Raw genomic sequence first — 20,776 nt, forward strand, 5'->3', positions numbered from 1 at the left:
TATCACATAGAGCTTTGAAATATATATATTTGGAACCAAGCAACACACATAGAAACTGACTTCAGCTCTAAATCAATTCCTGGGATACTGATTGCTTTTTAAGGAAATTATCTGACAATTAAGTGAATATATAAGCCATAAGAGGCAACTGAAAAATCTTCCTATAGTAAAAGAGAAGACTAAGAACAACCAAACAATGTATGAACCTGGCTTCTCCTGACCAAGGCCACCTCCAACACCCACACTCATCCCCACCCTCACATACATGGTAACTGATAGTGTCACACTCCAGTCTCAGCCAGACTCACCTGACAACTGACACTCCGGGTCCTGCAGAGCCAAGGCTAGTACTGCACACGGTTGCTCCTTCACGGCATGCGTTTTACTCATCCCACATCATCCACGTCCTGCAGAAAGATTTAAACATCTGCAAGAAAAGGATTAGGGCTCCATTCTTGTAGACTCTAGTGGTGTAGGTAGGATTGTGACTCTCGGTGGGTCTGTCCCACTGCTGGGCTGTGTGGGGTCCCCTGTTGGGCCAAGAACTTACATAAATCCTTTCTTGGTTCTTCAGGGCAACTACAAAGACTTTTTAATATACTGTATACTAGAGGCCCGGTGCATGAAATTCACACATGAGGGTGTGTGTCCCTCAGCCCAGCCTGCACCCTCTCCAATCTGGGACCCCTCAAGGGATGTCCGACTGCTCTCTCACAATCCAGGACTGCTGGTTCCCAACTGCTCACCTGCCTGCCTTCCTGATTGCCCCTAACTGCTTCTGCCTGCCAGCCTGATCACCCCCTAACCACTCCCCTGCCAGCCTGATTGATGCCTAACTGCTCCCCTGCCAACCTGATTGCCCCTAACTGCCCTCCCCTGCAGGCCTGGTCACCCCTAACTGCCCTCCCCTGCAGGCCTGGGTCCCCCCACCTGCCCTTCCCTGCAGGCCTGGTCCCTCCCAACTGCCCTCCCCCGCTGGTCATCTTGTGGTGGCCATCTTTGACCACATGGGGGCAGCCATCTTGTGTGTTGGAGTGATGGTCAATTTGCATATTACTCTTTTATTAGATAGGATATGTTTTCATCTATTTCAGAGAGAGGAAGGGAAAGAGAGAGATGAAATGTCCATGATAAAAGAGAATCATCAACCATAAGAGCCCCCCACTGGGGATCGAGCCCACAGCCTGGGCATGTGCCCTGACCGAGAACTGTTGATGTGACCTCCTGGTTCATGGGTTGATGCTCAACCACTGAGCCTCACCAGCTGGACACGAAGACCTTTTTTTCTTTCACATGACTAAGGGGTTCTTACTAGTAACCTCCTAAGAAGGTTATTAAAGATTACTGAAGTTTCATATTCATAAGCTTAGATTAGCACATTCCCAGGGTTCACCGAGGACTTCTAGTCCTGGCTCTGCTAAGCCATCTGGCATCTGCACAGCCCTTGGCGCACCGCAGAGCAGCTCCTGAGCACGCTCACACCTAGGCAGGGTACCACAGCTTTAAACACGACTCCTTATTGTCAGTGTGCCATCGGTCGCCAGTGTTGTCTTGAGTCGGTCAGGATTTTCAAGACTTGTCATTCTTTCATTGAAATTATTAGTTACAAGTTGGCTTCAGAAATACCAACTTGGTTTGTTATGAATCCTGTAGTATTTCCTGATGCATATGTGTAGGTCTACCGGAGTCTGTCGTTTTTCTAATTACTTGAATTAAGTACCTGATGAGAACAGATAGGTGGTTAGCCAAAGTCACGAACCCTTTCCATGAGTACATAGAGTTCCTGGGTAGTCACAGTTTAATATAGAGATTAAACATCAGTGGGAAATTGTATTTTTCTTAGTGACATTAATTTTTTTTCATGAGACCAATCAAGATTTAAGCAAATTGCAATACATATTTTAGAGTTCTCCTGTAGTTAAAAAAAACATCCCCCAACACTGTAATGTTTCCATTTATAGAAAATCTGAGAGTTGTTCCCAGTTTTAGGAGATAGTTCACAGAGACCTATGTTAACATTAGTTTGCAAACCAAGTCCTTTCTAAAGGTTGAATGAAAAAAAAAAAAGCATTCAGGAAAAGGTGGTTTGTTGAAAACAAAAATAATTCTAAGAAAATCAATACCGCATCTAAGAACCGTGGCCTGGCAGCATTTTACTGGACTGCTCGCACATGGAAAACCTTGTCCCTCTTCTCCAAGCAACCTAACAGGGTCATTCTTCCCCTCTTCCACCGTGAAAGAAAGACAACCCCTTTCTTCATTAATACCCTTTCCATTTTGTCAGCTATTCTGAGAGAGAAGTTGTAGTAACTTCCAGAATTCAGACCAAGGGCAATTGAAATAAACCTATGGATGAGTCCATTGCTAACCCAAATTTCAGATGGGAATGGGGGTCCCAGCCATTCCTGACTGACCACACCTTTTGTAATCCCAGCAAAACGTGTCTACTGTTAATTTGTTAGGGTTGTGGCTATATTTAATTTTATTATATACAAAGTAGAGGCCCAGTGCACGAATTCGTGCACTGGTGGGGTCCCTTGGCCTGGCCTGTGGGGGTCGGGCTGAAATCAGCTCTCTGACATCTCCTGAGGGGTCCCGGATTGTGAGAGGGCACAGGCCAGGCCTAAGGACCCCACCTGTGCACGATCGGGGCTGGGGAGGGACGGCGGGAGGGCTCCAGGGCATGTCCAGCCTGTCTCGCCCAGTCCTGATGGGCCAGATCCCAGCAGCAAGCTAACCTACTGGTTAGAGTGTCTGCCCCCTGGTGGTCAGTACGTGTCATAGCTACTGGTCGAATGGTTGAATGGTCACTTAGGCTTATATATTTATAGATTGGAGATATATATGTACGTGTGTGTGTGTGTGTGTGTGTGTGTGTGTGTGTGTGTGTGGAGAGAGAGAGAGAGAGAGAGAGTTACATAATGACTAGAGGCCTGGTGCACAAAATTTGTGCACAGGTAGGGTCCCTAGGCCTGGCCAGCAATCAGGGCTGATTGAGGCCACCCTTCCCCGGCTGCCGACTGCCAGCCAGGGCCTTCCTTCATTCCACTCTGCCCCCTGGTGGTCAGCACACATCATAGCAAGTGGTCAAATTCCCAAGGGGACAATTTACATATTAGCCTTTTATTATATAGGATTATATAAGTACCCATTATGTACAAAGTAGATTTTTTGAAAGGAGGAAAACAGGAGGGTAAAGAATGTGAGTATGTAAACAGTGATACAAAGATGAATAAATATAAACTAAGCACACATATTTATTCTATGACACATCCATCTAGGCTCTAGGTATATGCATATATATTTACCAAAAGAATGTATAAGAATGTTCATAGCAACCCTCTTTGTAATAGCTCCAAACTAGAAAAAACCTAGATGTTCATCAACAGTAAAATGAATACATAAATTGTTGTCTATTTATGTTATCTCACAATGAGAATGAATAAACTATTGATACATATCTATTGAGATGACCATGTGATTTTTATCTTTCATTCTGTTAATGTGGTATATAACATTGTTTGATCTGCATATGTTAAACCAACTCTATATGCATATGTTAAATCCCACTTGGTCATGGTGTATAATCTTTTTGATGTGTTGTTAAATTTGGTTTGATAGTATTGAATCATAGGTTCATTAGAGATATTGGTCCATAGTTTTCTTCTAGTATTTTTGTCTGCCTTTCATATCAGAGTGATGTTGGCTTCATAAAATGAGTTTAAAAGTATTCCCTCCATTCCTATTTTTAGCAGGGTTTAAGAAGGATTGATATTAATTCTTCTTTGAATGTTTGGTAGAATTCACTCATAAAACCATCTGGATTTTCTCTGAAGGTTTTTGATTACTACTTCAATCTTCTTATTCATTATTGGTCTGTTCATTATTTCTATTTCTCCTTGATTCCATCGTGATACGTTGTTTTTTCCAGGCATTTATTTCTTCTAGTTATCCAATTAGTTGGTATATAATTGTTTATAATAGGTCCCATCCCTGATGATCCCCTCTATTTCTGAGGCATCCATTGTAATGTCTTCTCTTTAGTTTTTAATTTTATTTGAGTACTCTCTCTCTTTCTCTCTGTCTCTCACTCGCTCTCTCTTTTTAGTCTAGCTAAGGATTTGTCTAGTTTATTTTTTCAAAAATAACCTCTCTCGGTTTTGTTGACTTGTTTCTATTTTCTAGTCTCTGTTTTATTTATTTCTGCTTTAATTTTTATTATTTCCTCCTTCTGCTTACTTTGGGTTTAGTTTGTTCTTCTTTTTCTAGTTCCTTGAAGTGTGAAGTTTGGTTATTTGAAATATTTCTTCTCTTTTAATGTAGGTGTTTCCCACTATAAACTTCCCTTTTAGTACTGCTTTAGCTGCATCCCATAAGATTTGGTAAGTTGTGTTTTTGTTTGTCTCAAGATATTTTTTAAATTCTCTTTTGATTGCCTCTTTGACCCAGTGGCTGTGCATGAGTGTGTGATGTAGTTTCCATGTATTTGTGAATTTTCCTACTTTCTTGCTCTTATTGATTCCTTGTTTCATTCGTTGTGGCCAGAAAATATACTTGGTGTGACTGCAATCTTCTTAGATTTGTTTTGTGACATATGTGATCTACCCTGGAGTTTGCTCTGTGTGCATTTGAGAAGAATGTGTAGTCTTCTGCTGTTGGATGAAAAGTTCTGTATATGTTTCTTAGGTTCATTTGATCACTAGTATTGTTCCAATCTATTGTTTCTTTCTTGATTTTCTGTGTGGATATTCTATCCATTATTGAAAGTAGGGTGTTGAAGTCTTGTGCTATTATTGCATTGTCGTTAATTTCTCCTTTCAGATTTGTCAACATTTGTATATACACACAGGTGCTCTGTTGTTGGTGTACATAACGTACAATTGTTATACCTTCCTGTTGAATTGATCCTTTAATTATTATGGAATGACTCAGATGGAGGGGGGCGCGCAGAGGCCCAGAGGCCCAGGTACTGCCCAGGGCCCAGAAGTCAGCTGGGACCTACCCTTCCATGCTAGATGCTAGAGCTTCGATTGCCGGCCAGGCCTAGGGACCACACCCATGCACGAATTTCATGCACCGGGCCTCTAGTTTTAAATTAGTTTATGTCACATAAAACTCAGCATTTTTGAGAGTGTTGTTCACATCTTTAAAGGAACAAACATCCTGCCAGAGTGTCTGGTAGCTCAGAACTTTCTCCCAAATAACTAGGTTGCTTTTATCTCGTAGGCACGATGAAGGAATCATTGATTATGTTTCCTTCCTCCGGAAAACTCAGAACCAAATTAGCAAGAACATCAATCAGCCTTTGGTGTGAGAGCCTCATGTGGCTGTCTAATTTTTCCTGCCTTTATTTCCTCAGCCTGATGTTCTTCCCTAACCATCTACCTTGCCACATCATCCATATTTTTGTCAAGACATTTCAAATCCTTTTAGGAATGAAACTGGCAATAAGAAAATTAATTTAAAGTGGGGAGTAGGGGAGATTGTTCCCCTAAGCAAACTGAAAACCTGGGAGGAGAGGCAGAGTGTGACAGGGCTCTTGGGGCCTTCGGGTCCTCCAGCCATGGTGGCCCTGGGCACTGCTATCAGGATCACCTTCTGACCAGCAGGAGCGAAAGGGCAGGAAAGAATAGCTGTTAGTAGCAGGAAAGCTCTTTGTGGAAGTTGTTTCAGGGGGTAAAAAAAAAAAAAAAGGTGGGTAGAAGTGGAAACTGAGGTCTAGCTTCTCCATCTTATAAGATGGACCTATTTCTGTCCTCGTTCAGTCTTCTCACGTTAAGACTAAAGCAGCATGCACACAGGATTGGCAAAGCTGATGCAGGCCCCCGGATCCCAAACATTTCTCCCTTTGGGTGTCATGCACCAGCTGCAGGCGTAGACCATCCTGATTCCACTCTGCTTAGTCCTCAGGGAGACAGGCCAGTGGCTTCAGGACAAGGAAGTATAGACAATTAGGGGCATCTGGTTCCAGCCTAAAACTGAGAGAATGAACACTCACGGTTTGGATTCCCTATCTAATTTGGAACATGTCAAGGGTCTCTTCCTTGGAAGGACTTATTTCAGGCTCAGGCAGGCTGATTGGAAAGGAATCAGGAATCAGCCACAGAACAGGGGCCGTTTGGAGCTGCCCACTATACCCTCCAGCAGTGCCTCCCGGAACATTTCCATAAACAGCCCCATCAGGATGCAGCGTCAACCTTGACCAGTCACTTCTGAGCCCAGGTACATCCATAATGACACTTCTCCACCTTCCCCTGCCCCCAGCGTGACAGATGAGGGGCTTCCTGGAGCAAGTCCCGAGCCTCGCTGGGGACCCGTCTCGCTCCACTGCAGGAAAAATATATATCCCTGAACAGCTGTGAGGAGTTCTTTCATTATTCATCGCAGTCTTACCGCTAGTCCTCGCCTCCTCTTTGTGCAATAAAAAATGAAAACAGATTAAATGACATCTTCTGACAATGATTGTTTTTAAACACCCAGGCTGGATGGGATATGAGGGGGGGCGGGGGTGGTGGTAGAGAGAACACTAAGAGAACAGAGGGTGTGTGGAGCCTGGGGCTGTGCAGACAAAGAGGAGACCTATCCTGCAGAGGGGTCGGGCGAGGACATTCCCCTGGGTGGCCCGTCTGCACGGTGACCACAGGGTCAGCTCAAGGCTACCTGCTTATTTTTGTCAGAAGCAATTTATAACCATTCAGAAATCCTGTTGGGGAAGCTGTGTAGAGAGGAGAAGGTAAGTTTTATCAAAGGCAGAAATAGTCACAGGATGGAGAAAGTGCAGGTGGACACCCAAAGGCCATATGCTCTGTGTTGTCCACATGAGAGAGGAAGCCACCATGTGTACTGAGAGGGTACACTTCCTTTAGGAGGGTTCTCAGGAGGGTGCTCACTGCTCCAGAAACGCATCCTAAGGTCAGTGCAGGCAGGCAGAGAGGAGACCACGGGGAAGGGGCGGGTATGGGTGAGGCGGTGTTGGGGTGTGCCACAGCCGGCCAACCAACTCATCAGCATTGATGTGCCACAAAGCCACCTCCCAGGCAGCAGTAGTGGTGGTGGAGTTTGAACACCTGCTCAATAGCTGGAAGACTCAGTCCACTGAAAGCAGTCTGACCAGTTCTTACCTGGTCTTCTTATGGATTCATAAAATCACTTCAACATCAGTTTAGTGAACACCCACTGTATTCATTTTCTATGCCACTGAATTGCCACAAACTTAGCAGCTTTAAACAACACACATTTGCCACCCATGTTTTCTGTAGGTCCGAAGTCTGTACACAGGGTGGCTGAGTTCTCTGCTTAAGGGTCTCACCAGGCTGCAATCCAGGTGCTGACTGGGGGTGAGGTCCCATCAGAGAAAAAGACCTGCTTCCAGGATCCCTCAGATTGTTGGCAGCATTCATCTCCTTGTAGTTGCCAGACTGAGGGTTTCAGCTTTTTGCTGGAATCTACCCTCAGCTCCTAGAGAACGCCCACAGCTCCTCGCCACGGAGCCACATCGTCAAGGCCATCAACAGTGAGGGCAAGAGCAAGAGTGAGAGAGGGGAGAGGGTCTATAAACCACAGGACATATGTTAGATTAAAAGCTATATCTATGAATCTCAATATCTAGACCTCATTTGGATCTGACTTATTTTTCAATGTAAAAGAAACTCTTGATAATTATGAAACAATTAGAAATTTGAACATCAACAGGATATCTGATGACATTAAGAAATTACTGTTAATTTTGAAAGAAAGATCATTGTATTTGTGGATTTCTAATAGAGTCTTCAGCTTTTAGAAATTCATACTGAAATATTAAAGACAAAATGACCTGTTAGAAGATTTTCTTCAAAAAGCTATGGGAATGGGAGAAGGTGGTTGTGCGGCTGGTAGGATAGGCATGCGGGAGTTCATTAAGCTCTTCTGTCAGCTTCTGTGGGTACTCAAAATCCTGCATAATAAAAGCTTTAACAATAAACATATGTTATTAACCATAGAAATACAAGTGAAAATATGTGGTCCTACTTTGTGTCTATCAAATTGCCAATAAGGGTGTAATAAAACAGATACTCTGACACATTGCTGGTGGGGATGGGGAGGGGTAGAGTATAAATTAGTACACTCTTTGAAAAGAATTCTGATATGTACCAAGCGTTTTGAAAATGTTCATATTCTTTGATACAGTAATTCCACTTCTGAGAATTTACCTTAAAAAAATAGCCCTCAACATGAACAGAGCTTAGGCACAAAGGTATTTGTTATAGGATGCGTAATAGAGAACTCATCTTACCCCAAAAGCAGGCAGCCTTTGCCCTCAGCTATTGGGAGGGGAACCCTAGGCTCCTGGAATGTCTTGCTGATAAGAGTGTCTGTGTTTACCTGTTGGCCTTGGCTACTGGACAGTCCAACATTGTGATTTATGATGGGGGCTTTGGCCATCTGGCATCCACTCTATGTCTGGAGGGGCTGGAGACTTCAGATCAGCCACAGGGGCAGTGTGACTCCATAAGAAGAGGACAGTTGGGAGTTCCATGTCTGGAATTTTCCTGACCTCTGCCCCATGCCTCTCTTCCCTTGGCTGATTTGTAACTGTAACAAATCACACCCATAAGTATAATAGCTACCCATGAGTTCTGTGAGTCCTTCTAGTGATTATCAAAACTCAAGGTGACTTTGGGAACCCCCAAACTTACAACTGATGTCACAGTTCACAAGACAAAAAAAAAAAAAAAGGTCTAGAATTGATACAGTGCTCAAAACATTTCCCCCCCCCAAAAAAAAACACCACTTCTATTCTCATGAGCTTCTATTCTTCAAAATCTTGACAGAGTGGACTGTGAATAAAAACTTTAATAAACAAGATGGGTTTTGGTTAAAGAGTAACAGAAAGTTGAAGCCAGCAATGAGTTTGAGTTAAAAAAAAAAGGCAATGGCAAGTCGAAAAAAGAAAAATAAAAGATGACACAGGCCACTGCTTAGGAAGTGATTTTTATCAGAAAGAAGGCGGAACCTGAACACCCCTAATTTGCTTCCATCTTTTCTGTCAAATAAAATCCTTTACCAAGACCTGGGTAGCATAAATGTCGATAAGAGAGAATTAAAGCCCAAGTGGAGAGATTATAAAAAGTGCACCTGTTCTCCAGCTTCTCTAATGAATTAAAGTTGCTCACCTCGATGAATCACTTCCCAGGAGGCTGATAACCCTTGCAAATGGGATTGCTAAATTATTGTCAGGAATCTTGGAGGCAACCAGGGTAACAGGAGATCCTAGAAGATGAGGGTAGGAGCTTTTATAACACACTGCAGCCTCGATAGGAAGAATGACATTTCATTAAGCATTTTTTACACAAATTCTTGTTTGTTTTTTGCAATAAATATGGGTGGATCAAATGAGAGAATAAATACTAAATGTTTGTTTTTTGCAATAAATATCGGTGGATCAAATGAGAGAATAAATACTAAAGCCCCATGATTCCAAGCCACAGCCCTCGGTGAATGACCAAATCTAAGGGTTTAATCTAAAGGGATTTAGCAGGATTGTGAATGGAAGAAATCAGGAGTTTGGAGTGGGGAACCAAGTGGGAACTGGATCTACTAGTAAGTGAAAGAGGTGGGAGCATATGGAGAGGATGCTACAAGTGAAGGCCCTGAGCACCAGGAAACAGGTTTTGGTCAGTTTAAGAAAATACTTTCTAAGAGTTGAGCTTTCTCACAATGGGTGAGCAATAGTAGGAGGCAGTCGTGTCCAGGCAACCACTGGGTTTACCAGAAAAATTGTAGCAAATTTGCACATCAGATGGGCAATAGGGCTGGACCACAGATATAAGTCCCTTTCAATTCTGACTTTCTGCGATTCTATCATGAAACAGTGAATGTGTAACTTTGTTTTGACTGCAAGCACAGCATCCATTATACTAGGGAACATCAATCCATTACATAACCCAGAAATTACAGTTCAGGAAAGCCACTCCTAAGCTGCCATGTCTGGTAGTTAGCCAAGCTCCTGACATAAGAGTCCAAAGAAATTGAAGTCTTGTTTTTCTTGCTGCCCACGGAGAGCCTGCAATCACTTGGTGGTGGCTGTCGCCCTCTGGATGGAAGGCATGTCTGAGTCAGGGCCTGTGTCAGGAGACAGATGGAAGCTGGCCACATGACCCCTGGTCCCACATCCATTCCACCAAATGGAGAGACATGACAAGCCTTTTATTTTCAGGACAGAGCGCCATTGATTATTCCCTGTTAATGCTTCCCTGTCGATCACAGGCAGGGACTAGAGGGAAATGGCAGGATGTGATATCCGGGTCCCCCAAAGGGAAAATCAATGTGATATAGTTTGTATTTCATCCTAGGATAACCTCTTTCTCTGAGCCCAACCCACAGGCCCCTGTTTCTGTCTCCATCAACTCCTCCAGACACTGTCGTGTCCTTTCACGCCAAAGGACAGGGAGGGAGGGGAGAAGGAGCAGGCACCAGGCATTATTAAACTCCGCTTTCCTTTTCTTTGGGGAATTTACAGACACTTAAACAGGCTACAGGACGCACAGAAACTTCCTCAGCAAGTTCAGATCAGAAGGGAAGAGCCTACCAAGTCATCCAAAGAAACCCTTGTCTGGCTTATTACAGATGCACCCAGCAGTCTGCTCATCTCAAAGGATGACCTTGGAAAACCGACAACCTAGAAACTGCATGCCCCTGGCACAATGCTGAAAGTTACAAGTTCAGAGAAACAGGCAAAGACTTGTAATGCGGGGAGGTGAGAGGGAAGAAGCAACCTTTCTCTGTGTACACACACACACACACACACACACACACACACACACGCGCGCATCAAACACCAAACGTGTTTATGTTCCTCTCTCCCCAAAAGGAACCCAACATTTGAAACAAAACACTGCGAATCTTGGATCTAACAGAAAGGGGAATTTTTGATCCCTCTTGGGTTTCGGGGTGAAGAGAAAGCAATGCTACTTTATTGTCTTTTAAGTGGAGGTACAAACCAGTAACATCCTGATACCTGGAGCTATAGTACCCTTTTGGTTCCAGACAAGGCTTTCCATTAGCATTTAACCTCCTCAGTGTTACAGCCACTTGAACCCACAAAGTAGCGTAGCTTCTGGAAAGCTCCAGGATTGTCTATTATCCACTGCTATCTCCCCCTTCTTGTAGGAGTTGCCCCAGGAGAAATAATGATTTTTTTCCTCCACTTACCTTGCTCCCTGGGGCTAGGAGTCGTGGACCGAGCCCTCTGCCTGGGAGAGGCTGGACCAGGTGACATGGATTTTGCAACTCTCACATTCTGGAGAGTTCCTATGGTGCAGACTGGAGTGGCCGGGCCTAGAAGACTGGTTTCTGCTTGTATTGAGCAACTCGGGTTTTACATGCCTACACAATGTGGATGCCAGTTCCACTAGACTCATAAGCAGTACTCTTTCCAATGTATTTCTAGACATATAGGATTGTATCTGTGTTAAAACACGAGCTACTTTTAAAATATCTTAGTATACAAGCATGTGTCCTAGCAGGAACCCGACTTATGTTGATTCACAATGACCTGCAGTGAGGTTGGAACTTGAACATCCCAGCATGGTCTTGAGGCTGCCTCTGTACACCTCCCTGGATTCCTCTCTCCCCAGGGGATCTTCATGCCGTGCTCTGCCCCATCAGCTGGTCACAGTCACTTCTGCCCCCGAGTCCTTCTCCCCAGGCCTCTGGCACTGTCCCCTTGACTTCCCTGCCTCCTAAGCTCCTTTCTCTATGCCACACTGGCCAGACAGGGGCTCAGGCACTCTGAGGTTGGGGGTAGGGATGCTAAAGACATCTACGGGCAGCTGCTTACTCTCACACCAGGGAGGGCAATCATCCTCATCAGATAGATGCTGGCCAGAACACAGCAGGGTGGGAGGACCCCTCAGGCAGTCCAGGAAGAAGGGCCTCTGTCCAGGTCCTGAGATCGAAGGGGAGGTGGTGTCCACACATACCCTGCCCTGGGCTCTCAGACATCAAACTACAATATGTGTGCTCTGCTTCTGGTCTCTATTCTGCCATTGGCTCGTTTGTCTATCTGTGCATCGATACCACATAGTTTTACAGCTTTATAAGCGGTCTTCCAGCTTTGGTATTTGTGGGGTTTTTTCCAACACTGTCTTCTCTATTATTGGTCTTTAACATCTATATATATAAAACCCTAAGCGACCCGTCGACCAGTCAACTGTTTGACCGGTCAACTGTTTGACCGGTCGCTATGACACGCACTAACCACTAGGGGGCAGATGCTCAATGTAGGAGCTGCCCCCTGGTGGTCAGTGTGCTCCCACAGTGGGAGCACCGCTCAGCTGATGCGCCAGACTCCAGGTTCACTGCTGGCAAGTGCAGCTATGACGGCTTGAGCCTCTCCCGCCTCTGTGGCAGCAGCAGCAGGCACAGTGGGACTGGGATGAGCGGGAGCTGCACAGCGACTCACCTCCTCCCCAGCCACCTGCCACTTGGTGCAGCCCTACATCCCCCAAGGGGTCCCAGATAGCAAGAGGGCACAGGCCAGGCTGAGGGACCCACCGGTGCACGAATCTGTGCACCAGGCCTCTAGTTTTCATATAAATTTTAGAATTAGCTTGTTAATTTCCAAAAAAGAATCCATTGTGATTTTGAATGGGAAAGAACCAACATTTGAGCCTTTCAATTCACGAGGACAGTAAATCTTTCCATTTATTTAGGTCTTCTTTATTTTATTTCAAAGTAATATTTCTTAAGTTTATTCCTAAGTATTTAATATTTTATATTTTCTGCTTTTATAAAATGGGTCCTTTCTTTCCTTATGCATGTAATTGGACATTGTGTACACAAACTCTATTGATTTCTGAAAATTAATTTTGTAGTCATCTAATTTATGAAATTCTTCTTTGTATGTTTTTGGTAGTCCTCTTTAGTTTCTAGGTGAATGTTTTAATCATATCATTGGCAAATTATAATTTTATCCTCTCTTCCTTTCTAATTCCCATACTTTCTTTCTCTTGTCTAATTGTTTTGTCCAAGACTTGCAGAATATTTTTAAGTATTGGTGATGATTAGTGAATATCTTTGTGTTGTTCCTGACTTTAATGAAATCATTTCTCTCTCAATTAAGCACAATGCTGGGTTTGGATTGAGATAAATATATTTTATCATATTAAGGAAACACCCAGCTAGTCTATATTAAATGATCCTCGTGTTTCTGAAATAAGCTTCACTTAGTCATGGTGAATTACTCTTTTACCTGGAGCCAGCCTGACTGGGTTCAAATCATAGCACCATTACTTATTAGTAATTTGCATTCAGGCAGAATACTTTACCTCTTTTTGACTCAGTTTTCTTATCTGTAAAATGGGAAAGATAAGAATATCTACTTCATTTGGTTGTGAAAATCCAATAACCATGGAGAGTTGAGCATCTTTTCTATGTTTCATAAGCATTTTTTTTTTCGGTGAACTGTCTGTTCACATCTCTTCCCTATTTTTCTATAGGATCTTCTTCAGTTTTAGAAACTCTGTATAAATTAGGGATATTAACACTTAATCTGTGAACTAAAATATAAATATGTTTTCCCAGTTAGCACTTGTATTTTACTTTGCTTATGGAATATTTTGCAGGTGAGAGTTATTTTGTGTTGGTTTTTCAGTGTAGTTAAATATATCTCTGTTATGTCTGGATTTTTAAGTCATATTTAGTCTGAAGGATTACATTATTGGTCCTAATTGTTTACCCTTCACTGTATCCCTACCCTTTGTCATGTCAGTTTACAATCTCTTCCAGCAAATGGGTGGAGAATACTTCCTACTGGTCCAAGGGATGGAAAGACATGTGAGCAGAGCTGCCAACCTGAGCTTAGTGGCATCATTATAACTAACCAGTGCCACCAGCAAAGCTCTGCTCACGCTCAGCTTACAGAGCAGGGGTTGCCAATCCTTTTTCTTTTTTTTTAAATATTTAAGTAAATATTTTAGGGTTTGCCACCAGATAAGTTCATGCCCTTTTCCTCTTCCTTCTTGTTTATTGAACCCTTTAAAAGTGAAAAGAACAGTCTTACTTAGTCCCCATCAGCCCAAAAATAGGCCTCAGGCCAGATTGGGCCTCCAGGCCAGTATACTGAGGAATGCATGCATCTTGTTTTTTTTCTAGTAATTTTATAGTTTACTATTGTATAATTAATCTCTGAGCAATATGAAAATTATTCTGGTATGTAGTGTAAGGGACAGATCCAATTTTCTTTTTCCATATGGCTCCAGTTATCCCAACACCATTCATTCTATAATCCATCTTTCCCCCTCATTGACTTAAGATACCACCTGTATTGTACACTGAATTTTCATATGCAATTGGGTTTATTTCTGAATTCCCTACTGTGTTCCATTAGTCATTCTGTCTATTCATGTGCCAGTACCACACTTTCGGTTTTAGAGGCTTTATGTTGTAATACCCTCCTCCTTCCAAGTGCTTTATACCAGGGGTTTCTTGGGCTGGTCTTGCTCATTTGTTCTTCCAAATGAACTTTACAATCAATGTGTCTAACTCCAGAAAGAGCTAGGCATTTCCTGTGTTTTGGGTGGATCACACAAAATCTTTCTACAAAGAAAATATAGTCCTAGATTTTAAACTACTGATTAGATTTGTTTAATACTACAAGAGTAATCAAGCTACTTCTCCTGATTACATTTTGGTAAATTATATCTTTCTAGAAATTTGTCCATTTTGTCTAAGCTTTCAAATTTAATGGCTAAAGTTGTTCATAATATTACCTTATTAACTTTTAAATCTCTGCTATGTCTATAATTATATACCCACTTTTAGTCTCAATATTTTTTATTTGTACCTTCTCTTTTTCTTAATTAATAATGTTAGAGTTTTGCCTATTTTATTTGTCTTAATGTTTTACTTTGTTGGTCTCTCAATTATATGTTTATTTCCTATTTCATTAAATTCTGATCTTACCACAATTATTTTGTTACTTTTGCCTTCTCTGGGTTTATTCTGTTGTTCTTTTACTAACTATATAAGTAGAATGCTTTGCTCATAAAATTTCAGTCCTTTCTGCCTCTCTGATTTAAACATTTCAGATCATGAATTTTCCTCTAACTCTCCTTTTAGCTGCATTCCAAGAGTGTTAAGGGATAAGGTTTTGATATTCATTTCTAATAGTCTATATTTCTAATATTCATTAATATTTTTTCAGTGATTCATTTGTTTACATGTTATTAAGTTTCCAAATGCATTAGAAAATCCTTTTTTAAAAATTATTAACTTTTTAATTAATTAATCATGATAAAAGAAAGTGGTTTATGTGACTATAATCTTTCAAAAGTACTGAGGTTTGCTTGAAGACCTAAGTGTCACCTTTTGTCAATGTTCAATCTGTGCTTCAGAATAATGTGTAACTTCAAATTTTGGGGAATGATTTCATGTCCTTTACACCAGCCTTATTCATTGTGCCGTTTAAATCTTCTATATTCATAACAATTCTTGTCCACTTGTCATATCAATGACTGAAAGATACTTGAAACTTAGTTCTATCAATTTTTGCTTAATGTATATTGAAGCTATATTATTAAGCCTTGTTGAGAATTAGGACATCTCCCTGGCAAATGGAACCATCCTATCTAATAATAGACAAATATGCAAATTGACCACACCTCCGACACACCCACAAGCCACACCCACAAGCCACGCCCACCATCCAATCAGAGCAAGTATGCAGATTAACCCAAACCAAGATGGCTACAGCCACAGAGAGCAAGGTTTCCTAGGTAACAGAGGAAGCCAAGCTTTCCGCCTGCCCTGGCCAGGCCTAAGCCTCCACTCAAGCTACAAAGTTTCAATTATAGAAGGTAAACAAATTCAAACAAATGGCGGCAAAATGGAGCTTGAGAGAGCAGGCCAGGGTTGCCACCGCCAACAGGGGAAGCGAAGCTTTCCACACACCCTGGTCAGGCCCACCCGCTTAAGGCAACAAAGTTTCAATTATAACCCCAACACAAATGGCTGCCGGCCTCGGAGGGAGCCCCAGGCTTGGCTCCACTCCAGGCTACAAAGTTTCAATTGTAGAAGGAAAATAAATTCCAGATACCAGGGCCTCCACTTGCGTTGCCAGGGGGTGTGGCTGGCCTGCAAACCACCACAAGCCCCTCGCTCAGGCCACCCCATGCCCCAAGGGGACCCCCACCCTGATCAGGGACACCCTTCAGGGCAAACCAGCTGGCCCCCACACCTGTACCAGGCCTCTATCCTATCTAATAAAAGATTAATATGCAGATTGATCATCACTGCAACACACAATATAGCTGCCCCCATGTGGTCAAAGATCCTGCCCCCAGGTGGACACAAGATAGCCACCACAAGATGGCCAGCAGGAGAGGGAAGTTGGGAGGCACCCGGCCTACAAGGGAGGGCAGTTGGAGGTGATCAACCCTGCAGGAGAGGGCAGTTAGGGGTGACCAGGCCGGCAGAGGAGGGAAGTTGGGTGAAACAGGCTGGCAGCAGAGTGGTTAGGGGGTGATCAGGCTGGCAGGCAGAAGTGGTTAGGGGCAATCAGGAAGGCAGGCAGGCAAGCAGTTGGGAGCCAGCAGTCCTGGATTGTGAGAGGGATGTCCGACTGCCCATTTAGGGATCCAACTGCCCACCGGGATCGGGCTTAAATGGGCAGTCGGACATCCCTCGAGGGGTCCCATATTGGAGAAGGTACAGGCTGGGCTGAGGGACAACCCTCCTCCGTGCACGAATTTCGTGCACCGGGCCTCTAGTTTATCAATAATTGAAACAACATTTATTATTTTGTAGAGGTTATCTTTATCTTTACTTTCTCTGATCTGTCTCTTATAGTTTTTCCATCCTTTTACCTTTAATCTTTCTGTCACTTTAAGTTTTAGATGTGTCTTTTATAAATAGCATATAGCTGGGTTTTTAAAATCCAGTATATTAAGGCTTTACTTTCAACTGGCAAGTTTAATTCATTTATGCTTATTACCAATATATTTTAATTCTTTTATTTTATGCTTTTTATACTTCTCACCTTTCTTATTTATTTTTTTATCATTCCTTTTTCACACATATTAATTTAAATGTTATTCTCTATATCTATGTTCATTCTTTTAGTGGCTACTCCAAATATTTTAACATGTTACTTCCTAAAGTCCCAAATTAATAAGACTCGTTACCTTCTTCTAGAATAATAAATGGGCAATAGGACACTTTAACTCTCATCACCCCTGTTCAAAATTATGTTTTTGTTGCCTGGTGTTTTGAAGCCTGTCTTTTATTTCTTAAAATATATTTAAATATTTAGTTTATATTCTATACTAATAGTACAGTAAAGTGTTTGTGAGTCTGATTCTCCTATATGTTGTTTCTGTATTAATTATAAAGTTAATAATTATTTTCTTCTTTGGTCTATGGTTAATTGTGAACACTCATATTCTTTATATTTTATCTGTGGGAGTTCTTTGATATCTAGATTGTAAAAACCTGTTTGTTTCTGCTAATCATCTGGGGTTACTATTGACCCAGGTCAGTAAGTTAAATTCCCATTTGCAGTATTTTGGACCACACAAGTAGAATAAACTTGAGCCTTATCTTACACAATAAGGACAACTTGTTAAACACCTTTAGATGAAAAAAAAACACAAAACTTTTCCTCCACCGAGAGCCAAGGTCAACTCAACATAGTCTCGTTTACTTACTATTATTCTGCTTGGTGGTTTTATTTAGTATTTACACTTTTGCCATAAGTATAGCACTTGGAGGCTCCTTGCTTTTCGGGAGATCTCAGATTAAACTCCCTGCAGATTAAACTCTCTGCTTTACCGCCTATACCCAGCACAGTCATCATGACATGGGCTCAAGGGGACCAGGTCTCAGCAGATACTTTCATGGTGAAAGATCTTTCTACCTTACTTGCCTCCCAAGGTTTGAGATTTTCTATCACTTTTGACCTGTATAGATGCTTTCATTTTTTTGCCACTGCTTTGTACATTTAGAAAGTTGTTGTTGTTTTTACCCTCGAGGATCAATGACAAAACTAACCCCAAAAGTAAAAGAATTCAGTAAGGTAGCAGAATATAAAATTAGCATACAGATATCAATAACCTTCATATGGAAGAACAATAACCCAGTAGAAGACATAATGGCAGAGAAAACCCCATTTACTAGCAACAAAGAAGATTAAATACTTAGGTATAAACTTAAATGTGCAAAACCTATATAAGGAACATCTTTAAATAGTCCTAAAAAGGCACAAAAATAGACCCGAACAAGTGGAAATACATCCCCTGTTCTTGGATAAGATGATTCAACATTGTAAAGATGTCAGTTCTCCTTTAGCTAAGAAATGTAATACAGCCCTAGTTGGCTTGGCTCAGTGGCTGGAACATTGGCCCATAGACTGAAGGGTCGTGGATTTGATTCCAGTCAAGGGCATGTACCTCATTTGCAGGCTCAATCCCTGGCCCCAGTTGAGGTGCATGCAGGAAGCAGCCATTCAATGTGTCTCTCTCACATCAATGTTTCTCTCTGTGTGTCTCTCCTTCTCCCTTCCACTCTCTCTAAAAATCAATGGGAAAAAAATATCCTCGGATGAGGATTAACAAAATAAATGTAATACAATCTCAATTAAAATATCAACACATGTTTAATGGAGTTCCACAAATTGATATTAAAGTTTATATGAAAAAACAAACACATAAAACTAGCCAGGAAAACACCAATTTGAAAACACTATAAAGTTTCTATCATTAAAACAGTGTGGTACTGTGCACAAGTAACCAAACCGACCAGTGCAATTGAATGGAAAGCCTGGCCATAGTCCCACGTACATATGGATCCTGGATTGAATCCTTAACCAGAAAAAGGATATTACTGGGAAAACTGGTGGAATTCAAATAAAGTATGTACTTAAGCTAATAGGATTGTGTCAGTGTTCTTTTCAGGGTTTCAATCATTGTACCATAGCTATGTAAGCTGTTAACATTAGAAAGAGACATAGGGCAAATCTCTGTATTATTTTTGCAACTTTCCTATAAGCCTAAAATTATTTCCAAGTAAAAGTTTTTTTAAGTGTTTTTAATCAAGAGCTCCAAAGAATTTGGAGAGGAGGTTCTGAGTCACAATAATGTAGAGCACTGGAAAAAGGGCCATTAGTCACCACTGTTGGCCCAAAACACTTAATTGGTTCCATTTCACAGTTTCAAAGGGTTTAGCTAACTTTAGTGACTTAGAGCATGGTATTAATGAGACCAAAATCATGGGATCAGAGCTTACTGTAGGCTAAGCTGCATTGGATTTATCCTATGGACACTTTCTGCAGCCTTGAAATAGCAAAGATTACAAAAATCCCCATCCTAAAAGGAGCGAAAGGATCGACACAAATTTACTGTCACTACTGAGAAACAAAACCCAAAATGCATAACTGGCCATTGACAATGACAACTTTGTCACTGAAGAACAGTACTAGCAATTAGGACTATGACATTGTGCATTAAATTCTACCAAGATAAAGTAGTTCAAGGGGAATAACTTCAGGCTGGCCTCATCATAGAACCCATAAGGGAATCAGTCAGCTATGGTGTAAACTGATATTTCCAATTCAGTTTAATCTACTCCTACGCATGACAGTAGCTCCTGCAAATAGGTGGACCTGGTTCTCTATCTCGGAGAGATGATCAGGGAGATGCAGACCTGTTCACATCTCAGTCCAGCTCTGCTTGCACAGTGGGCCACTTGTAGTAGGGTTTCCATGACTGCACAGCAGAGGAACACTGTAACAGCTCCAAACCAACAAGCAAGCTGGTCACACAGGCCCCTTCATTTTGTCTCCTGCCCACCTCTCCCTGCTCCCTCATATGCTTTATATATCAGCCTTTCCAAACGCTTGAACAAACCATGTTCTTTACACTGGATGGTCTCCTCCTCTCTTCTTCACTTAACTCCTGCTTGTCCTTCAGGTTCAGAATTGTTTTAATCCTCCTTCTGCTCAGTTTGATATAGAGTGACTTCCTTCTTGCCAAAATACCCTGATATTCTTACTTCAAAACTTACCACTTCACGTTGTACTATTTGCTTTCCTTATCTCTTCCCCGGAAGACCCTGAACTTTATGACATCGGGAATGCCTTTCCTCTTTGTCAACTCAGCAGCTAGCAGAGCGCTTGGCATAAAATGTGTTCCATACGCATCTACTGAATGAAGGCCAAGACTGTTAAAACAGCTATTTTGCCAGCAGTTCTATGGGTTGTTCAGGACAGTCCATCACTGCCATTAACAACTCAAAGCACATGTCTTCCTGGCTTATGGATCAATTTTGCCTTGGCACACAAAGGAAAATACATTTTTATTTCCATAGATTTGGAATATTTTATTGGCTCTTGCTCTAGTCACTTTCAAAAACAAGACCAGATTGCTTTAAGAGGATGCCACAGGAGTTGCCTATCTTCTTTCAATGCTGGAGGCACAGAGAAGCGATGAGCCCATTCATGTTGCTTTGACAGAGAAATAGCCCATCAGCAGCAACAGGTAAATGGAATAAAAGGGTGTCACTAGATACCCAGCCCTGGATCTACGTACACAGTTTATTTCAGACATATACGACCACCAACAGTTCATTTCTATTGTGAAAAGGGGCAGCATAGGGCATTGGCTGGTACTGGAAACTCTAGCATCAAACAGTTTGCATCCTAGCATACAATGATTAGCTCTGTGACTTTGAGCAAGTTAATCTAACTGTAAGCATACTTCACTGCTTTAAAAGAGATAAAAATATTTACCTTAGAGTTGTTGAG

This window comes from Eptesicus fuscus, chromosome 5 (genome assembly GCF_027574615.1).
Source record: "Eptesicus fuscus isolate TK198812 chromosome 5, DD_ASM_mEF_20220401, whole genome shotgun sequence".
Classification (NCBI taxonomy): Eukaryota; Metazoa; Chordata; class Mammalia; order Chiroptera; family Vespertilionidae; genus Eptesicus; species Eptesicus fuscus.